The sequence below is a fragment of the Suncus etruscus genome, chromosome 8 (genome assembly GCF_024139225.1).
Source record: "Suncus etruscus isolate mSunEtr1 chromosome 8, mSunEtr1.pri.cur, whole genome shotgun sequence".
Classification (NCBI taxonomy): domain Eukaryota; kingdom Metazoa; phylum Chordata; class Mammalia; order Eulipotyphla; family Soricidae; genus Suncus; species Suncus etruscus.
Window position 1 is genome coordinate 14,596,775 of NC_064855.1, and position 7,145 is coordinate 14,603,919.

Sequence of the window (7,145 nt, forward strand, 5' to 3'; positions counted from 1 at the left end):
AATGAAAACCAGCGCATCCTCTGTGAAAAACAGCTTGGAAAAGCAGCCAACACAAAATTCCCACACAAACATAACTACTGGTCTAAGGCATAGAACCAGGAAGCACTAAAAATAAGTATTTAAGCATATCAACGTTATAATAGTATTGCAGCAGGTTAGCTGCAACACTGGTGACAAAAGCAAAATGGGCTAAAACAAATTTTAATTCAACTGTACATTAACAGATGATGAGAGAAATTAAATGAGATCCAAACAATGATGATCATTTCACGATACTGTGATCAGTGTAGAACTTGGTCCCATTTGGCTAGACTATACAATCTACGTGGACACCAACCATCCACTCTACAGTTTTACAACGACATGTTACTCAGAGCTGTTAAGTATATACGTACAGCAGAATATTACTCACCCATGGAAGTGGGTGAAGTGCTAACACAGCCACAAGAGATAAAGTCGTTAGAAACATGCTAAGTGATAGAAACCAGAAACCCAGGGTCATGTCTTACATGATTTCATGTCTGTGAAATGTCCATTAATGAAACAACCCTATGGTTACCAGGGAGGGGAACAGGGAACAGGAAATGGCTGCTCTCTGGGTAGTTTATCTACGAGATGATAAAAAAGCATTGTGGAATTTCACAGAGTGGGTAGCTAGAAAGCATTGTGGGTAAACAAAACACCACTGACAGGGACCACTTTAAAATGGTGATTTGTTGTGTATGTAAATATTTTAGGAGATTATTATGTTACTGACCCTACCCTGATCAGTGATTGTGCCCTACCCTAGGGTGTGACCTGGCATTCTGCCCCCACCCTAGGGTGGTACCTGATTCTGCTTCCACCATTGGGTGGTATCTGATCCCACCATTGGGTGGTACCTGATTCTGGGGGATAAAAACAAGGGTCTGTGGAAGGCGAGAGGCTTTTGGCTGAAACTTATGCTGAGTCTTTGGACTTCAGTCTTGTCCACCGAATAAAGCTAATATATCCACAAGCCTGACTGTCTGCGAACTGTTTACCCACTGCTTCACCTCAGAACCATCGGCTGAACAGGGTGGCAGACGCGTGCTCCGAGCTAGAGGGGAAAGACCTCATCCTCCATCAGTCAACCTCTTCAGGGGCTGACTTGCAACAGTGATTCTATTCTAGGTGGGTTCACCCCAATTTTTTTGTTTGTTTGTTTTTGGGTCACACCAAGCAGCGCTCAAAGGTTACTCCTGGCTCTACACTCAGAAATTGCTCCTGGCAGGCTCAGGGGATCCTATGGGATACCGGGATTTGAACCACCATCCTTCTGCATGCAAGGCAAACACCTTACTTTCATGCAATCTCTCCAGCCCCTCACCTCAATTTTTTTGCTTATTTTTGTTTTAGGGCCACATCTGGCAGCCCTCAGGGGTTACTCCTGGCTCTGTGCTCAGAAATCACTCCTAGCAGGCTTGGGGACCATATGGAATGTCGGGGATTGAATCTAGGTCCACCACATACAAGGCAAATGTCCTACCTGCTGTGCTATCTCTCCAACCCCTCACACCATTTTTTTTTTTAATATGGAACGCTTCACGAATTTGCGTGTCAACCTTGCACAGGGGCCATGCTAATCTTCTCTGTATCATTCCAATTTTAGTATGTGTGCTGCCGAAGCAAGCACACACCAATTTTTTAATAAGACAAGAAAAAAGAAGAGTCCTGGGGGCAAGCCTGTATCTTTGTCAAACTCAGCAAGCTCTGTCCTGGAGATGTGTCTGGCATCCTCTGTGTCCTTCATGCTCCTATAAAAGGAGTTGTTTTGTGCTCTAGAAAAAGGGAAATTCTTCCTGTCACATTCTGGTGTTATCAGGTCTTCCCCATAGTGGAGCTTGGATAAGGGAGAGGCCAGGGCTACAGTCCTGCAGGAGGGAGGGCCAGATCCTGTGTTTGTTCCATATATTGATATTTTCACTCAGGCATGGCTTTCTTTTGTTTAATCCCCTTTATTTTATTTCAGAAATGCTGCCAGTGAACTGACTTGGTATCAGAATTTTGGGGTACCCCCATCAGTGTTGTAACCCTGACCCCAGTATCATTCCTTTCCTGCTAGTCCAGGCCCAAATCATGTTCCAGCTTGACTAAGAATCCTTCCCAGGGTCCTTCTTCAACTTGGGGGCACACAGAAGCACAGAACCCCTGAATTTTTCTGAAGCAGACCACCATAGCTTGGGAACTCAGCAATGCCCTGACCCCTTGGTGAGGCCCATTGGCGGCTATGAAGCCAATGAAAGGCAGCAGGTGCCCAGTTTAAACCAGGAATTCTGGGGATGGATAGTACAGTGGTAAGGCATTTGCCTCACATGCAGACCACCCAGAATGGACCCGAATTCAATTCCCGGCATCCTATATGGCCCTGAGCCTGCCAGGGGCAATTCTGATCACAGAGCCAAGAGTAACCCCTCAGTGCCACTAGGTATGCCCCCCAAAAAAAGTAAATTAAATAAAATAAACCGGGAACTATGAAGAATCCTAATAAACGGCTGACCCCACCCCTACACTCATTTCCAGAAGTGCAGCTTCTGGTTTCCGGGAGTGAAGGAAAAATGTAAAGGCACCAGGAGTCTCTGAGGAGAGAAGATGGCAGACATGTTTTCCTGACTCTCGCCTTCAGCCTGAGGGATTTGTGGGATGGGAACCTCCCATCCTGAGGCAAAATATTAACATTTCACTTTCCCTTAGAAGACATGAGAACTATTTAGGTCAAAAGATTTTTCTGAAGCACTGTATTTTTTTTAGTATTAGCCAAGTAGAAATTCCTCCCAAGAAGATGGTTACTTAATGATGTAACCATGTTCTCTCCAGTTCATATGTTACATCCTATAGAGAGAAAATATAACTTGCACAGATGTAGGTTGCATTTGGTAAACATTTGATTTACTCAGAAATGACTGGCAGGGGCTGGAGCAGAGGAACAGCTGTAGGGCGTCTGCCTTGCACACACTAACCTAGGACTGACCAGGGTTCAATACCCCATTATTCCATATGGTCCCCCAAGCCAGGGGCGATTTCTGAGCGCATAGCCAGGAATAACCCTTGAGAGTCACCAGGTGTGGCCAAAAAAAAAAAAAAAATCAGATTGGCAAAGTTGAGCCAAAGAGATAGCACAATGGGTAAGGTATTTGCTTTTTTGCACACAGCCGACCCAGGTTCAATCTCCAGCACCTCAACCTATCCCTTGAGCCCTTCAGATGTGATTCCTGTACCCAGTCAGGAGGAAGCCCTGAACTCCATTGGCTAATAAAAGAAAATATGACTGGCAAAGTCTTACCAATGGAACCCAACCTCTCAAACACCAGCTAGAGAAGATATAAAGGAGGTGGCCCTCTATATATTATATACCATGTCGGTGGTGCTGGTAGAAGGCGATCTGATTGGCCTTTATCTAGGTACTCTGATTGGTTGTTTTATGTAACGAATCACATTCATTCATGCCTTCCTTAATATTATGTATAACCAATCAAATCATAGGGACGTGGCCACAGGGAGTATATAAATGCAGTCATCCTTGGCCAGAAAGAAGCTGATGCTGAAGAGTTGTGGCTAGTGTTAGCTACTAAAGAAACTTGAAGAAATTGCTATTGGAAGTGAGCTGTTACTAAATAGCTCTACTGACTTTTTGAAGCTGTAACACTGAAAATCTGGGTTCCATACTCAGAGAGCACCCCTCCTAACAAGTCTAAGAACCATATAGGATTTCAGAAATTAAACCTGGTTTGACAGCATGGAAGGTAAGTCTGAAAGCCCCACCATTTCAGGGCCACCAGCTATTGGACCTGTGCAGAACCTCTAGGTTCCAGAGACTGTGGGCCAAATTGGCCAAAGGTGTGAGTAGCTGCTGTAGTCTTGCACTTCTCCCAGGTGCCAGAAGCTCTGCCAGCAGGGAGTGAGAAGAGCTGTAAACATCATGGGCCTGGTAAAGATACCTCTCCCTTGAGCAACTGGAGCACCTTCTACTGCAAGGATCCTCAAACTTTAAACAAGGGGTCAGTTCACTGTCCTTCACACCATTGGAGAATGGTGTGACTATAGTTTAGGAAAAACTATTAACAAATTCCTCAGTGTCGTATTAAAAAGTCCTGGATGGGACTGGATGATGGTGAGATGGATGGAGAGGGGCCTTTCTCCTCCAACCAAGGCCACGCTCCTCCAGCTCTCTCCAGCCGGTGGGTCTTAGGGTTCAGGATACCAGTGAGGAAATTATCCATAACAGTAGGTTTCAGGAGACATCAGCTTTACTCAAGGCCCTAGCCAACAGATGTGGCTTCTATCATAACCTTTCAAGCAAGTTCCATTATTAGCCCTGCTTTCAACCTTGTCTCTCCTGCCAGCACCCTCTGCTTCTCTCTTGCTGAATCCTTGAATCAATTCCCCTCCTGCCCCTGCGGCAAACCTTTTGTTACCTACCAAGGACCCCTTGGTTGGTCTTACCATCAGGTAAAGGTTATGCAGAAGATGGAGGTGTGGTGACACTCAGCACACTGCATATCTTATTTTGAAGTGAAAATGCAAAATGGGAACAAATACAGTATTTAAAATAAAGAACAAGTAAAGTTAAATCAACAAACTTGCCAGTATTTCAATGAGAACTATGGGCCTACTTTTGGTGGGCTGTAGTTTGAGGACCTCTGCCTGAGACTGAAAGGAGGAGTTGAGAGACAGAAAGAGGGGAGTCGAAGAGTGTGGTGCGCATCCCACACAAGTGGTCTATGGAACTGGTATGAGTTGGCTGCTAAGCAGGATAGGTAGCAGTGGCATAAACACCCAGCAGGCTGGATAAATGTTCTAGGTAGGCCGTACTTTGGGGATTCCTGTTATAGTGCAACCATATGAAACTACCCTCTTCAAAACATGAGATTTTTTTGGACTCTGCAAGTAAATTCACTGGTCATCAACAGATATTGAGATAGCAGAACCTCACCATTCTTAGTGAACAAGGAGGATAAGCACCCTCCCCACCCTTAGGTGCCACAGTAGCTCCAACCCCTTCACCAAGCTGACAATCAAAAATGCCTCCAGATGCATCCCATATGGTCCCCCATGCCTGCCAGGAGTGATTTCTGAGCACAGAGCTGGGAGTAACCCTGATCGATGCCAAGTGTGACCCCCACACACACAAAAAAAAGAAATATATGCATGTATAACCCAAAAGTTTAAGTATAAAATTTAAACTTGATTTAGTGTGCAAATAAAACTCTTAACTATGTGGAGTAATAAAGGGTTGGGGGACACCCAGCTGTGCAAAAGGCTTACTCTTTGCTCAGCAATCAGGGATCATCACTCTTGGAAAAGGGGTGTGTGTGTGTGTGTGTGTGTGTGTGTGTGTGTGTGTGTGTGTGTGTGTGTGTGTGTGTGTGTGTGTGTGTGACTATATGTGATGCCAAGGACAGAATAGAGTTAGCTGCAGGCCAGACAAGCACCTTCTCCAAGAGTCCAGCTATATCAACAGTTCATGTAGGAAGAGGAGACTGGAGACTAGGACTGTATAGGAGAGGTTGAGGAACAGCAGTTTGTGGGAACACAAACTGAAATAAATGCCTGGATGCAAGAGGAGATGACTCCCAGGCTGGGGGTTCAAGATTTCATGCTCAGGGTCATCTGAACTCTTAATCAGAGAAGCTGAACCACAGGGTTTCACATACAATGTCCTCTGGGGAAAATGAAAAATCTCATCCCTCCCCCAGTTCTCCCTCTTTCCTTCCTGCCAACCAACAGCCCAAAAGCTTCCAACATAAAGTATATTTCCAATGTGTTTTCTTATTTCCCTTCCTCCCTTCGAGCAACCCAACCCCAGGAGCTGCAGGATACGTGATTTACATATTGCAAATCTATAGGCTATGTGATTTACATATTGCAAGCCTATAGGCTGCAGTCAAAGGATGCTGAGTAAGGCCTCGCCCCTTCCTGGATAGGACTGGCCAATGGGGAGGAACTGTTGGCTTACAACAGGCTGTGGGCGTGGACTCTGACGTCGTGGGATCTTTGCCTGTTAACCCCAGCCAGCCACCATCCCAAGGCCAATAAAAAACAAATGCAAACTCTGCTCAACATTCCACAGGGATGAGTCTGGAGTCTTGTTTATCCCTAGGCACAGCTGTCCCAGACAAAAAAATTACTGATTCATTTCCCTTTTCTGGAGAATCTGAGTCAGGGCTCCAGAGGGCTATTCTCACACCTCAGACAACCCTTTGCTCATGTGTGGACTGAGAAGAGCCAAGCACAGACAAGTCAAGTCTCTGGGGTACATACAGGCTGAAAGCCCAGCGGGCCCCACTGCTAAAGCCCTGGAAAGAGCTTGGCCAGATGCAGCTGCCCAGAACACAGGCAGGTTCTGGCCTATGGGGAGATCAACCCCCTCAGCTACCCAGGGCAAACCCATCTCCCCACCTCATGAGAAATGAGTGTAAAAAACATAAAAAAAATAAAAAAGAGAGAAATGAGTGCACGCCCGTTCCCACACTTAAAACTTTCTCTTCCACTTCCTCTATCATCTCCCCTTCAATCTCCAGCCTGGAATATCCACATGATGTATTCCTATTTTGTGTGTGTTTGGGGGGCCCCACCTGGCAGTGCTTAGGGCTTACTCTTGGCTCTGCGTTCAGGGCTTCTCCACTGGTGAGCATCATGGGCCATATTTAGTGCCAGAAATCAAACTCAGGTCAGCCTCAGGCAAAGCACTGTATTCTTACTCTCTGATCTCCACATTCTGGACTTTTTCCATGCTTTCCATATCCTGTGTTCTGAAGCTCTGGCATGTAATGAGGGGAAGGAGAAGAGTCCTACTCCGCCCAGTAAACAGTTTACCCAGAAGTGCACCTTTCAAACACAAACCAACCAATTCCACTTAACCAGTCTGATTAGGGGAGTTCCCACCACCAAAACCACCATCTTATTTGCTGGGTCCTAAACCTCAGGCTACTAACCACCAAGACCAGGCAGCAGAGACCATATGTTCCAGAGTCCATTGAAATTACTCCACCCCTAGGGCCCGGAGAGATAGCACAGTGGAGTTTGCCTTGCAAGCAGCCGATCCAGGACCAAAGGTGGTTGGTTCGAATCCCGGTGTCCCATATGGTCCCCCGTGCCTGCCAGGAGCTATTTCTGAGCAGACAGCC

General features: G+C 46.0%; 1 non-coding gene across 1 annotated transcript; it reads right to left on the reverse strand.

Annotated features, from left to right (window-relative positions):
• Window positions 1-1,547: 1,547 nt before the first annotated feature.
• On the reverse strand, window positions 1,548-1,654 carry LOC126017003 (U6 spliceosomal RNA). Its single transcript, XR_007498682.1, has one exon. It is a non-coding gene; the product is annotated as a U6 spliceosomal RNA (small nuclear RNA).
• Between the last annotated feature and the right edge of the window lie 5,491 nt (window positions 1,655-7,145).